We start from the raw sequence: 13,382 nt of genomic DNA on the forward strand, positions 1-13,382 counted from the left end.
CTCGTTACAATGTAATCTCACGAAAGCTGTATCACATGCAGTCTGGAACCTCCAGAGATTGGCTTTTCCACTCAGGTTAATTTCTTTGATAGTTAAACAACTGTTGAATGTGTCAAGATTTCATTTCTTTTTATGACTGACTAGTATTCTACCCTGTGGATACAACACAGTTTAACTCTTCACCCAATAAAGTTTGTCTCGGTAGTTTTCAGTTAAGGGCCATTAGGACTAAAGCTGCTAAGAACATTATCAGACAAGTTTTTTGCGGATAAATCAGCTTCCATTTATTTGGAATAAATGCCAAAGAATGCAGTGGCTATGTTGTATGGTAAGTTTATTTTTAGTTTTAAAAGAACTTTTTTCCAGAGTGGCTGTACAGTTGACATTGCCATGTTTGAGTGATCCATTTATGTTCAGTGAGAGGGGGAAGGGGGGAGAGAGAAAGAGAGAGAAGTTAGAACAACATACATTGAAATGGGCAGTCTTGAGCAATAATTTCCATGCTGGTAGCATCATAATACCTGATCTCAAATTATATTACAGAACTACAGGAACAAGACCTGCATACTGGGCATCAAAACAGACATGAAGGGCTGGGGATGTGGCTCAAGTGGTAGCACGCTGGAGAAACTGGGTATCCATATTTAGAAGAATGAGACTAGGTCCCTATCTCTCACCCTGCCCCAAAATCAATGCAGGGTGCCTCAAAGACCAGGGAATTAGACCAGAAACTTCACAACTTCTAGAAACTCAACACTTCAACATCTTGAGGCAGGCACCAGCTTCCTTAATAATACTCCTAAAACTCAAGAGACAAAACCAAAAATAAATAAGTAGGACAGCATTAAATGAAAAAGCTTCTGCACATCAAAGCAAACAAGAGTGTGAAGAGAGAGCCTACAGAATGGGAGTTCTCTGCCACCTGCTCCTCTGACAGGGGATTAATATACAGACTATATAAAGAACTCAAACTTAACACCAGAGCACACAAACAAGGAACCCAATGAAGAAGTAGGCAAATGAGTCAAACAGACATTTCTCAAAAGAAGAAATGCAAACGGCCTACAGATACAAGAAAAAAATATTCAACATCCTTTGCAATCAGGGACATGCAAATCAAAATTGCATTGAGATTTCATCTCACTCCACTTAGATTGCCAGGCTTTGAGAATACAAATAGCAGTAAGTACTGGAGAGGTTGTGGGAATAAAAGTGCACTCATCCAATGTGGCAGGGACTACAAATTAGCAACCTCTCTGGAAAGCAGTATGGAGATTCCTCAATAGACTATGAATGGAACCACCATAGGACCCAGCTATCCCACTCCTCAGTATTAATCTAAAAGAACTAAAACCAGTATACTATAGTGATACAGATACATCAATGTTTATAACAGCACAATAGCCAAGTAATGGAACTAGCCCAGATGTCTGTCAACAGATGAATGGATAAAGAAAATGTGGTAGATACACACAATGGAGTTTTATTCAGCCATAAAGAAGAATTAAATTGTGTCATTTGCTGGTAAATGGATGGAACTGGAGAACATTATCTTAATGAAATAAGCCAGACCCAGAAAATCAAGGGTTGAATGGTTTATCTCATATGCAGAAGCTAAAGAGAGAAAAGGAATAAATATAAAACGGATCTCATAAAAATAGAAGGGAAAACAATGGAGTGAACAGAGGGAATTGGAAGGAAGGAGGAGTGGGAAAAAAGAGAAACTGTGGAATGAAATTGTCCAGGTTATGGTACATGCATGTGCAGATATATCACAATAAATTCTACCTCTATGTATAGCTATAGTTCATGATTAGAAACAATGAAGAAATAGAAGGAAGACCAATAGGTAGAGGAAGGAGGTCTGGGGAAGGAGGAGGGGAGGAAAGGAAAAGTCCTGGGGATGGAAACAGATTGAATTATATTAAATGCCTTTATAAATACATCAAAATGAACTCATGATCATGTAGACCTAAATGCACTAATAAAAACACTTTAATCCATCAATAAGTCTTCCTTAAAAATGGTTGCTGACATTTTACCACATGCATACCAGAGCACTAATCTCCAGGATTATAAAAAGCTCAAAATGCTTAACATCAAAAAACAAACAAACAAACAAATAAAACCCAAATAACCCAATCAATGAATGGGTCAAGAAGCTGAACAGACACTTCTCAGAAGAAGAAATACAATCGATCAACAAATATATGAAAAAATTTTCAACATCTCTAGCAATTAGAAAAATGAAAATCAAAACTACTCATCTCAGTGCAGTCAGAATGGCAGCTGTTAAGAATACAAGCAACAATAAGTGTTGGTGAGGATGTGGGGGAAAAGGCACACTCTTACATTGCTGGTGGGACTGCAAATTGGTGCAACCACTCTGGAAAGCAGTATGGAGATTCCTTGGAAATCTGGGAATGAAACCATCATTTGACCCAGCTATTCCTCTCCTCAGTCTATACCCAAAGGACTTAAAAACTGCATACTGCAGGGACACAGCCACATCAATGTTTATAGCAGCACAATTCACAATAGCTAAATTGTGGAACCAAGCTAGATATCCTCCAATAGATAAATGGATAAAGAAACTGTGGTATATATACACAATGAAATGTTACTCATCATTAAAAGAGAATGAAATCATGGCATTTGCAGGCAAATGGATGGAGCTAGAGAATATCATGCTAAGTGAAGTTAGCCAATCCCAAGAAACTAGAAGCCCAATGTTTTCTCTGATAAATGATGGGGGGGAGGCATGGGAGGAATGGAGGAACTGTGGGTAGAGCAAAGGGGAGCGAGGCATGGGGGTAGGAAAGATGGTGGAATGAGATGGACGTCCTTACCTTAGGTATGTGATGAATGAGACACAAGTGATGTGACTCTGCTTTGTGTACAATCAGAGAAATAAAAAATTGTGCTCCACTTTGTACTATGAATCAAAATGCATTCTGTCATACAATGAATTAGAACAAATTCATAAATAGATAAATAAATAAGAAAAAAAATGGTTGCCCAGAGTGGGTGGTAGGATGACTGAAAATGATTTTTCTATTTCTGCCTCCTCTACTGTAAATATATATTGCTTTTATCTTGAGCAAAAACATAAAAAGTTATGTTATTATTTGGAAAGAATTGGTAGTGGCAATGAAATAGCTCTACCAATTGAAACAAGGGTGATTCTATGGGTTTATGCAACAGGAATTCTTCCCCACTTCATCTACTTAAAAAAAATAATCTTGAGTTTGCTTCCTACTATTTTACATCCACGTTTTACTGTTGTGGTGGACAGAAGTGATGCTAACTTCACTAGTATTTAAATTAAACACAGTGCAGATAAGATTGGCATTCCTCCATAGGTAAAATTAAGTAAAAATAAGAGATGCTTTGAAAACCACTTTTAGTTTGTAGATGAAGGAAAAGTCATCAGCTGGCCACATTCCTTCCTTAGAAATCTCTTCATTTTCATCCTGGAAATCAGTCCATCTGGAGTAATTGTTTCTTCTGACAGGGACAGGTACAGAGAGTAGGTTTGTTGTGCTTTAGCCAGCAAAGCCTGGGGCTAGAATTGCTTCTTCCAAAAACAAGGGCTACAAATGGCAGATTATTCTGTTTTATTGCACCCCACAGACATTGTTTGAAATGAAGTCATTTATTTTTTGTTTGTTAGGCTTAAGCTCATTGGAGTGGTGGGTAGATTGTACTGTTAATGTTTGTTTCTGGAACTCTTGAGAAGCTGCTTGTTACTGGATATGGCTTTAAACAGCCAGCTCCACTGTGGGCACATTTCCTGGGCCCTTGACTGCTGTCTGCAGAGGAAAGGGTCTGTCCAGCATCACCTGTGAGTTTGGGTTTCCCTCCTGTTTTTTTTTTTCTGAGTAACTTTCCTTATTCTGGAACATCAGAGAAACCCCCTGGGCCAGGTGCTTCAGGCTGGAGCTTCTGGCTGGCGCAGCAGGGCCAGTGCACAATGAATGAACAGAAAATCCCCATTTCACACCTCTGGCATCAGAAGGTGGCAGTGGGGGTGGGAGTGCCAAGCATCTAATTGCACTTTGAAATTTTCTTCCCAAAGTTTAACTGATCTGTCCTCTCTCTGCAAAGAAATTTGGATGAAAGGTGTATGAACATTTCAGCCGCTTTGGGGTTTCTGTGCAAAAGACCATACCATCCGTGGGAGCCAGGGAGCAGGGCAGGCACTCCCTCTGGCCCCACACCTCCTGCTGCTGATTAAGACTGAATCACCTTTTTTCCCCATGTAAAATTCAAGCCCCAGAAATACCCAGGGAGAAAATGTATCCTTACAGCTGCGGCTGATGCTCCCTCCTCTGGCCTCCTGACCTGTTTTGCTGTGTGGATAGGAGCAGAATGGTGAATGGCTATTTGTTCCCAGAAATGCCAAGCCCTTGGCCTGTCAAAGAATCAGCAATAGAGGTATCTGGAAGGTTCTTTTGTTGAGACAGAGAAAAATCCCTTGAGAAGAGTGGGGCCAGGGCTTCTTGGGTCACAACCTACCATGAATCTGGCTGGCTTTTCTCAAGTGTAATAGGAATAAATCTAAAAAGGGTGAAGGTGCACAAAAAGGGACCTTCTCTCCCTTTTGGCTTCCAGTTAAAATAGTCCTTTATGTGTATTTTCCATTGTTAATCAAGAATATTGAGGAACCCAAGGCCTTGTCCCCAGTGTCCTGGGATGTGGGGGGATGCCTATGCCTGGGGCAGGGGCGGGGCCTGACCTCAGGGCCCTTCACCTCTGAAGCTGCTCCTGTCCTTGCCTGTGGAAAGGGGATGGTTTCAGTAGCCACCCTATCAGCTCAGGGAGGATGAAATGAAATAATACATGCAATGTTCAGCACAGGACTGGGGACCTATGAGAGAGCACTAGTGGTACTCTCAGATACTCCAGAAGTACTCTGGGAGTACTCCTAGATACTCATCAGGGAGTACCATTGCTAAGTAAATCCTAGACTTCAATGTCATTCTTGCGCCAACACCTGTCTCTAATACAGTAGAAGTGGAAATAATCCACTTTTATTTTCACCTGTTTGCACTTACCTTCTGTGTTAGAATATGCGCCCATGGGAGCAGCCTTCACTGTAGAATTCTTCTAGTGCATTCTAATCTCCTAGGAAACCTGCAGATGAGCCCCTGTGTCCCCCAGGACCATGGAGCCCAGGCCCAAGGTGGCCTCTCAACCAGTATTTGTGGATGATTGATTAAGTCTTCAGTTTGAATCTGCTCTCCCCCACTGTCAACCTACCAGAACCTTCCAGGCAGCAAAGATGGTACAAAACAACTGCCTGTAGTTTTACATTTTGAGGATGGACGACAAGCCCATTGAATATTAAGAAGAGTAAGAAATTTTAGAGAATGGGGATCAATCCAGGAAGGAAGGTTTGCACTGACTTATGAGGACCTTTCTCAAAACAAAGCTACTGGAAACCTCAGTGGATCCTGGATGATCTTTAAATCCTTTGAAGCATGTGTGAGCTGTGTGTGGTGGCTAGAGCGTGTTAGTATATATGTGTGTGTTTTTGTGTTGTTGGTCTGGGGAAAGGGGAACAAAGCAGAGAAGGCAGAGGACTTTGTATGAGCTCACTACGGTCATTTCACCTGTGCACTCTTCCCTGTGACCCGTCCTGGTCCCTGAGGGGCTCCCTGTCTTCCAGGAGTAGCTGCGGGTTGTGAGACCCTGAGAGTGAGCACCTGCTTCTTCCAGTCACCACTGAGTCCACAGTTTCCAAAATAGCACCAGGATTCAATATGTGCCCAGTAAATATTTGTGGATCTAATATTTGTTGATTCATTGAAGAAACAGACGCATTACTTCAACAGGCCCATTACTTTTCTCAATTTCTCCATATGGATGAATTCCACATTGGACGTTTTTATGCATGTTCATAAATTTCTCAAGACTCTGGCCAAAACTTTCACAGCCACACCTACTCTACAGCAGCCACCATGGTCTTAGAAAGGTGCTGAAGGGTGTGTCTGGGTCAGGGTGGCATTCTGGCATTGGGGAGGGCAGGCCGGCCTGAGCACACTTAGTAGGTCCTGTGCAGGGATGGTGAAGAGGCATCTCCTTAGAAGTCTGTAAAAAGGTGAGTGGCTTCCCAGGCCTGGAGTGAGCCCAGATACTAACTTGAGAATAAAAAGAGTGAATAACAAGTTCTTTTTTGAAAGATACATTTAAGATGTGTTTTTTTTTTTTCCTTTAGAGTGTGAAATTTGAATATAAGAGGTAGAGATATCTATTCCCGCTTACTAGGGTATGGCAAATTAAAGTTCCTAAGGATCTAAAGTCCATATTCTATTCCTTCCTCTTTCATCTCATTCTTATTTCCCTTGGCATTTCTAATATGATGGAAAAGGGCCACACACTTTGGTGAGCTGACAGGTGTTAGCTGAGAGAATGTAGAGAGTCTGGTTGCAATAGCTGATTGTGTGTGCTTAGGTTCAGCGATACTCCAATGGCTGGTGGAACACTCCTCCTGGTGGGTTTCTGAAGAGGCCAGCATTTGACTGTAGATCACGTAAAAGTGTTTTTACTTTATTAAATTCCTCAACACAGCAAAAAAAGAGAAAGAAGGGTAAATTCTCTCCCTCTTTCTGTCTTTCTCTGACCGCCCGCTTTCTTGAGCTGGGATATGCATATTATTCTGCCCTTGGAGATTGGAGCTCCTAATTCTTGGGTCTTTGACCTCCAGAACTAACACGGGTGACCCTTCCATGTGCCCCCAGAACCTGCCCAGCTCTACCCGCTGTTCTCAGGTTTTTGGATTCAGACTGAATTACACCACAGGCCTTCCTGGTTATGCAGCTTGTAGATGGCATTCTGTGGGACTCCTCAGCCACCATGTCAGCCAGTTCCCATCATAAATCCCCTATCTGTCTATCTCTCTATCCATCTCCTCTTGGTTCTGTTTCTCTGGAGAACTTCCACTAATATGCTACTGAGATAGGATATTGGACGCTGCTCTGAGTGTTGTCCTAGTAAACATTTATGGAGTCTACTTTGCCATAATAATTTCCCCATTATATGAGGATTATGGCAGCTCACATTTTATCCTAATATGCTACATGGTGTTTATGCTGCATAATCTATAGCAAACATTGATTTTGGCATAGTGCTGTGGCTTGTTTGTGCCTCCTTAACACAGATTTCCATTGGCAATTTGAAGTGCAACTAAGAAATAGGTAGGAGCTCTTTCAATCATTTGCAAAAAATAACACTTGTGCTAAGAGAGAATCTGAAAGAAGTGCATTTTTATGGGCTAACAGGCTCACTTTATGCAGGGAGTGGAATGCAGGAAAGATTACTCTTGTGGATTCTGCAGTCAGAAAGATCTGCATTCAAATCCCACCATTGCTACTAGACATTTGAGTGACCACAGACAACTTGGGTAACCTCTTCAGACCCCAGTTTTGCCATAAGTGCATGGGAAAATGGCTGTATAAGCCACTTTTTAAGGTTATCCAAGGGCTTTGGAAGCTCATAGCAATGGTGACTGACACATTTTAATACACACTATTGATAGTGTTTTTTGTTGCTATTAAGGGCTCTGGTGTAGGGATACTTTGCTTGTGATTTGAGGCAGACGTCACTTCCGTATGAAGATGTTCCCAACAAGAATACTGTCTGAGGGGCTGGGTTTAGTGCTCAGTAGCAGAGCACTTGCCTTGCATGTAGGAGGCACTGGGTTCCATCCTCAGCACCATGTTAAAAAATAAATTAAAAAAGGTAGTGTGTCCATCTATAACTGAAAGTATTTTTTTTAAAAAAAGAATACAGTCTGATACTTGCATTAAAAACAGACTGCTACAGGCCGGTACTTTTTAACAATTTCTCTAGTTTGCTGAAGTCCGTAATGAGTTTCTGATCACACTTCCATCTGGGTGGTTGAATCTACAATGTGCGATTGAGTGACTGAGTTTCAGATTGGTATGTTTTCAATGGGGCCTCCTTGGGAGTGTTGCATTTGAAGTTCTTTGGAGGCGAAATCTCTGCAACACACATGAAGGTATTCTTAAAAAAAAAAATCTATAGTGAAGGGCTTGCTTTTAGCAAAAAATGGAGGGTCAGTTTTAGCCTCTTGCTTGAAACAATAATAATGACAAAAACAACCTAAAGCAGATAAAAATATATAAAATGACCATTTGTGAGACTACAAAAATAAATCAACCAAGGATGAAAAGGTAGGATAAATTAGGGGAGCCCTACACCCGCTCTGGCTCACCACCTGAAGATTCCCAACTGTAGAGTCCAGCAGGGGCCTGGTGGATACCTGCGCTGGGGAGATGGAACTGAGAGTGGAAAAGATCAGAGCAACGGGAATGTGGGGGTCCAAGGACCAGCCAGAGAGAGCTGTGCAGACAGAGCTCCAGGGCAGGCTGAGGGTCCCCTCAGTGTTCAGCTGATAATCCATTTATTCACACTGGGAGAAAACTACCCAGACCTGGAGAAGAACCCCACAAAGCATGAAGCAAGACAGCCGGTTACACACACAGACTGGGAATAGCGCCTGCTTCTATCACCACATCGGCTACCCTGAGGGTGTGGGGCACCATATAAGGTCCTCTGAAAGGCTGCCCCTTGTCAGCAGGAAATAATGAATTCTAATCTGAGTGCTGTTCCTGGGCAGCCTGACAATATTTTTTTTTGATTGATTGTTCAAAACATTACAGAGATTATGATACATCATCTTTCATACATTTGACACAATTGGGTTTTGAACTCCCATTTTTACCCCAAATACAAATTGCAGAATCACATTGGTTACACACTCACATTTTTACATAATGGCATATTAGTGACTGTTGTATTCTGCTACCATTCCTATTCCCTACTATCCCCCCTCTCCTCTCCTCCCCTCCCATCTTCCCTCTCTACCTCCTAAGAGCATCATCTCAAAGGGTCCAAATACAGCCAGATGTGGTGGTGCACACCTGTAATCCCAGCAGCTCTGGAGGATGAGTTAGGAGTATCGAGGGTTCAAAGCTGAACTCAGCAAGTTAGCAAGGCTCTAAGCAACTCAGTGAGACTCTGTATAAAAATAATATATATATATAAAAGTGCTGGGGATGTGGCTCAGTGGCTAAGTTCCCCTGGGTTCAATCCCTGGTACCAAAAATTAAACCACAATGAGAAACCAAAAAAATGGGATCCAACTGTTTCTATAACTTAATTGAATAACAGAACAAAGCTTGAGTATTTTTCCATATACACAAATGTCTACCAGTTAACAAGGTAAGATTCACAGTGTCTCACATCCAATAAAGAATTATTAGGTCAAGAGCTTTGTAACATTTTGAACAACTAATAAGAAAGAAAGAAAGAAAGAAAGAAAGAAAGAAAGAAAGAAAGAAAGAAAGAAAGAATTAATTTGGGTGAAAGGTAAAATTAAAAAAAAAAAAAAGAATGATTAGGCATGTGAAAAACCAGGTCTCTGTGACCTGCATGAAACGATTAATCACCCATCAATTAAACCAACCGAGAATTGACATAGCTACTGTCATTAGCAAATGAAGACAGTAAAAGAGTTAATATCATTGTAGTTTCTATGCTTAAAAGATAAAGTTAAATTTCTTATTTTTGCGAACAACATTAATTAGGACTGTGAATTCATACATTTTAAAAATAGTATTTTTCAGAAATCCTGGTAGGTTTGTGTTGCCGGGTGTGGCTTTGGGGATCAAGATGAGCTATTAAGCCACAGCTCTCAGGCGCTCTGTACCACTGCTCCCGCCAAACAGCCCAGGAGGCCGGAGTTCACTTCTTCCTGGGTATTTTGGCGTTTCTGAAATTGCAGCTCTCCAAAATGCTGTCCTGCTGATGTGAAGTCAGCATCCTGCTCCAGATAAATTACACTTCACTGGAAATCACAACTGAAACGATTGCTTCCAGCCGCTGCTTCACATAAAACTCAAAGGAAATCCAGGGGAGAAGCAACCGACAGAGAAAAGGCGTTTGTATTTTAAAACCATGGGGCAGTTAATTATCCAGGTATTCCTGAGGGTCAAAACCAGGAGCAAATAGTGTCAGGAAGCAGAGGCTGCAAGAGAAAACATTTCTGTGACTTCGGTCACATTTCACAGGACACCCTGATGAGTGTCCACCTAGGTCCAGTCTCTGACCAGCGTGAATGTGCTCTGTTACCTAATAAGTTGTTGGTTTGTCTGGTAATCTTTATTTTTTTATTGCTAATATTATTGCTGATATTTCAGGACTACAATGAATTAAATTCAGAGAAATCATAAAATACAAAACTTGACTAATGTTTTATTATAATATTAAGATTTATTCTACACCGACACAGGATAGATGTGTAATACTTATTGTTTTTGGCAAACGTGTTTGCATTCAGCAAAAGAGGATGCTAAATCAAATATAATTATTTTGAGGTAGTCTCTGTTTCAAGCTAGAATAAAAATTCTCTGAAAATAAGAAATAGGGTATGGTTCAATTTACATTCTCTTTCCTCCTTGAACTTGAAGCCCTGGCCTAAGCCCAGAAAATTCCTGAATTTAGTGGATTCAACATATTTGTCTTGGAAATGGACACAGAGAGGTGAAGGTGGCAACGTGACTCCTATCAATTTATTTCAACAATAGAGTGCGGCTCTCCTATTTGGGGATATTAACAGCACAAACATGGGATTTCTGCTTTTGTCTGCAATAAATTGACCCTTGGCTGATAAATATGAGAACACACATGAAGACAAGAACAAAAAATAATAAAGTTTTAGAGATTAATAGATCAGTGTTACATGTAGTTTGTTCTTACACCTATTTTCCTACTCATAGCACTTTAGATATTCACCATGGGCTGATGGATTCCCAAAGAAGATTCACGGCGTGTTAAAAACGGTCCTTTTTTATTAGGGAGGAAACAAGCAGATATATCAAGGAAACGAGCAGGACTTGAGAAATAAATTTTATTTCAGTCTGTGTTTCCAGAAAATTTCAGACGGTTTCCTCACTCCATCTAAATGTGGTTACCTGCACCCTCCAAGGACACTCATTTACCAAGGGCCTGACATGTTTGGGATTTGTTGTTGCGGTAATTTAAAATTATAACCTGTTACTTACTCCTCCTCTTGAGTGAAGCCAGCCGGGCTGTCCCCACCTTCTATCTTCCCTTTGTTTGTGTCTCCCCACTTTCCAGGTCCTGAGCCACTAGGTATGGAAGGAAAATAGCACTTCCTTCCCCAGCAAATGTCACACAGTGCCAGAGGGTGGCTGTTGAGGGCCTTGGGAGCTAAATATAGCCTGCAGCCTCTGTGCAGGAAGGCTTCAGGCCACTGCTCCTCCTTGCTAACCAGGGCTCACACAAGAACTCCCAGCACCTTCCACAGGCCATCTTGAAAGATCTGACCCCAACGGTCCTGGAACCCAGATTCACAGTGCTGCTTGGTGGTATCACTGGAAATCTTCCCGGGCCATGCTCTTATCCTAAAGGAACCAACTGTCATCTCCCTGGAGGAAACTGAAAATCAGCCATGGCTACAGATGGTGTTCAGGGAGCTGTGTGAGGACAACATTGGTTCCTGCCCTTGGTCGTGACCCCTGGATGGAGAAATGTTATATTCAATAGTTAATTAACAAATGATTAATCTTGAAAATGTGTTAATTTATTTTACAGTAGTTTTGAATTCACAGAAAAGTTGCCGAGATGATTCAGAATCCTCTTGAACCCCAGACTTGGTCTCCCCTTACCCACAGCTTCTGTTCCTATATGGATCTTGTCCTCACTAAGAACCAACGTGGGTGTTACCATGAACTGGGGCCATGCTCTACTCAGACTTCCTTGGTTTTACCCAAGGTCCCTTTTCTGTCCCGGCTCAGAAAACCACATGCACGCTTTAGACCGTCTCTGGACAAGCTTCTTAGCTTGGACTGACTCTCCAGCTTTCTATCAAACTAGATCCACTATTGAACTCCGGATCCTGACAGTTCTGAGGAATACTAGTCAGGTATTCTACACAATCCCCTCCGATTGGGTTTGTTTGTTATTTTTCTTAGGGCTAGCCAGGAATAATTTTCTCTCTCAGTGTGCATGTGTGTGTGTGTGTGTGTGTGTGTGTGTGTGTGTCACAGTGTCCTCATCCGGGAAGGCACCTGGTGCCATGTGAAGCTCTATGTCTGTCTTTTACCTATTCAGCACCTCTCTCCCACCATCCCCATTGCTCTTACCTTCCCCAGTTCCTCTTAGCCATTCGTTGTCTATTTTTTTAAGTTAGAAAATATTATATATATAGAATCACAAAATATATGGCTACTTGGGGTTGGAGTTTTTACTCCATATAATTGCCTGGAGATTCCAAGCTGTTTGCAGCAACATTCCAGGTCTTTCTAATCCCCAGGTGCATTCCGTGGTGTTAGCCATTCCGTGGCTGTTAGCCATCCACCTGTTGGGAGATACCCAGACAATTTTCCATTATGGGCAAATAAGTTGCTATGACCATGAATTTATAATTGGCGAGTCTTTCCTTGGCTGGTTCTTCCTTTAAAATGTTCCAAGTTGAACAAAACTCCTTTCTATGCTGGATGCTTTTCCTTTTTATTTTCAGGAAATGAATAATTTTCTGATGAACATCATCTTGGTTAAAAGCTCTTATGTCTCCTCCAAATCTTTCCATGTACACAGTTCCATAGAAATATTCAGTTATTAGTTTTTGGGATTTGGAATTTAACAGCTACTTCCATTTTTTTTTCCTGAGAACCACTTATTTACTCCACCAAAAGCACAGAACTATCAGAGAAGACGAGGACCCTGTTTTTCATACAGCTGCGGAGAGCTCAGAGACGAAGGGTGTGGATCAAAACCTATGGCTCCAGTCCCTCGTCCTCTGCCACAGGGTCACTGGGCCTGTCACTTTTCTCTGCTGCTGGGACAATGATCCTCAGTGTGGGGGAAGGGAGAATGCTGGGGGAGGGTGCCCGGCTGCATTCACAGCTGGGGAATGGAGACTACATGCGCCTAGTTTCAGGGCCTGGGCAGTTGGAAGCTGGACTCTCACATCTGTTTGTTCTGAGTATTGAATTGTTTTTAAACGGTCTTAATTTTCACTGAAACAACACTCTGTTCCCTTTTCCACCTTTGGGCCTCCTGGAGTTGAACATCCCCCCACCCTGCCACGCAGCTTGGAGTTGGCACATGCGGAGGGGTGTTCAAGGAGCCTCGCCCCTTTACAAAGCTCGAGGAGCCCAGGTGGGTACCCGTGACTCTGTCTTGCCCCACACTCTCAACCTGCGGCCAAGAGGTGAGTGACTCCCCTGGTCCCATGGTTAAGTCATGCAGACCAGCCTTGGGGACAACCTAAAGAACTGAAACTAGGAGCAGCATGGGGAACAACAGATCTGTACTAGCATGGGGACTAG

Source organism: Ictidomys tridecemlineatus, chromosome 1 (genome assembly GCF_052094955.1).
Source record: "Ictidomys tridecemlineatus isolate mIctTri1 chromosome 1, mIctTri1.hap1, whole genome shotgun sequence".
In the NCBI taxonomy this organism is placed as follows: Eukaryota; Metazoa; Chordata; class Mammalia; order Rodentia; family Sciuridae; genus Ictidomys; species Ictidomys tridecemlineatus.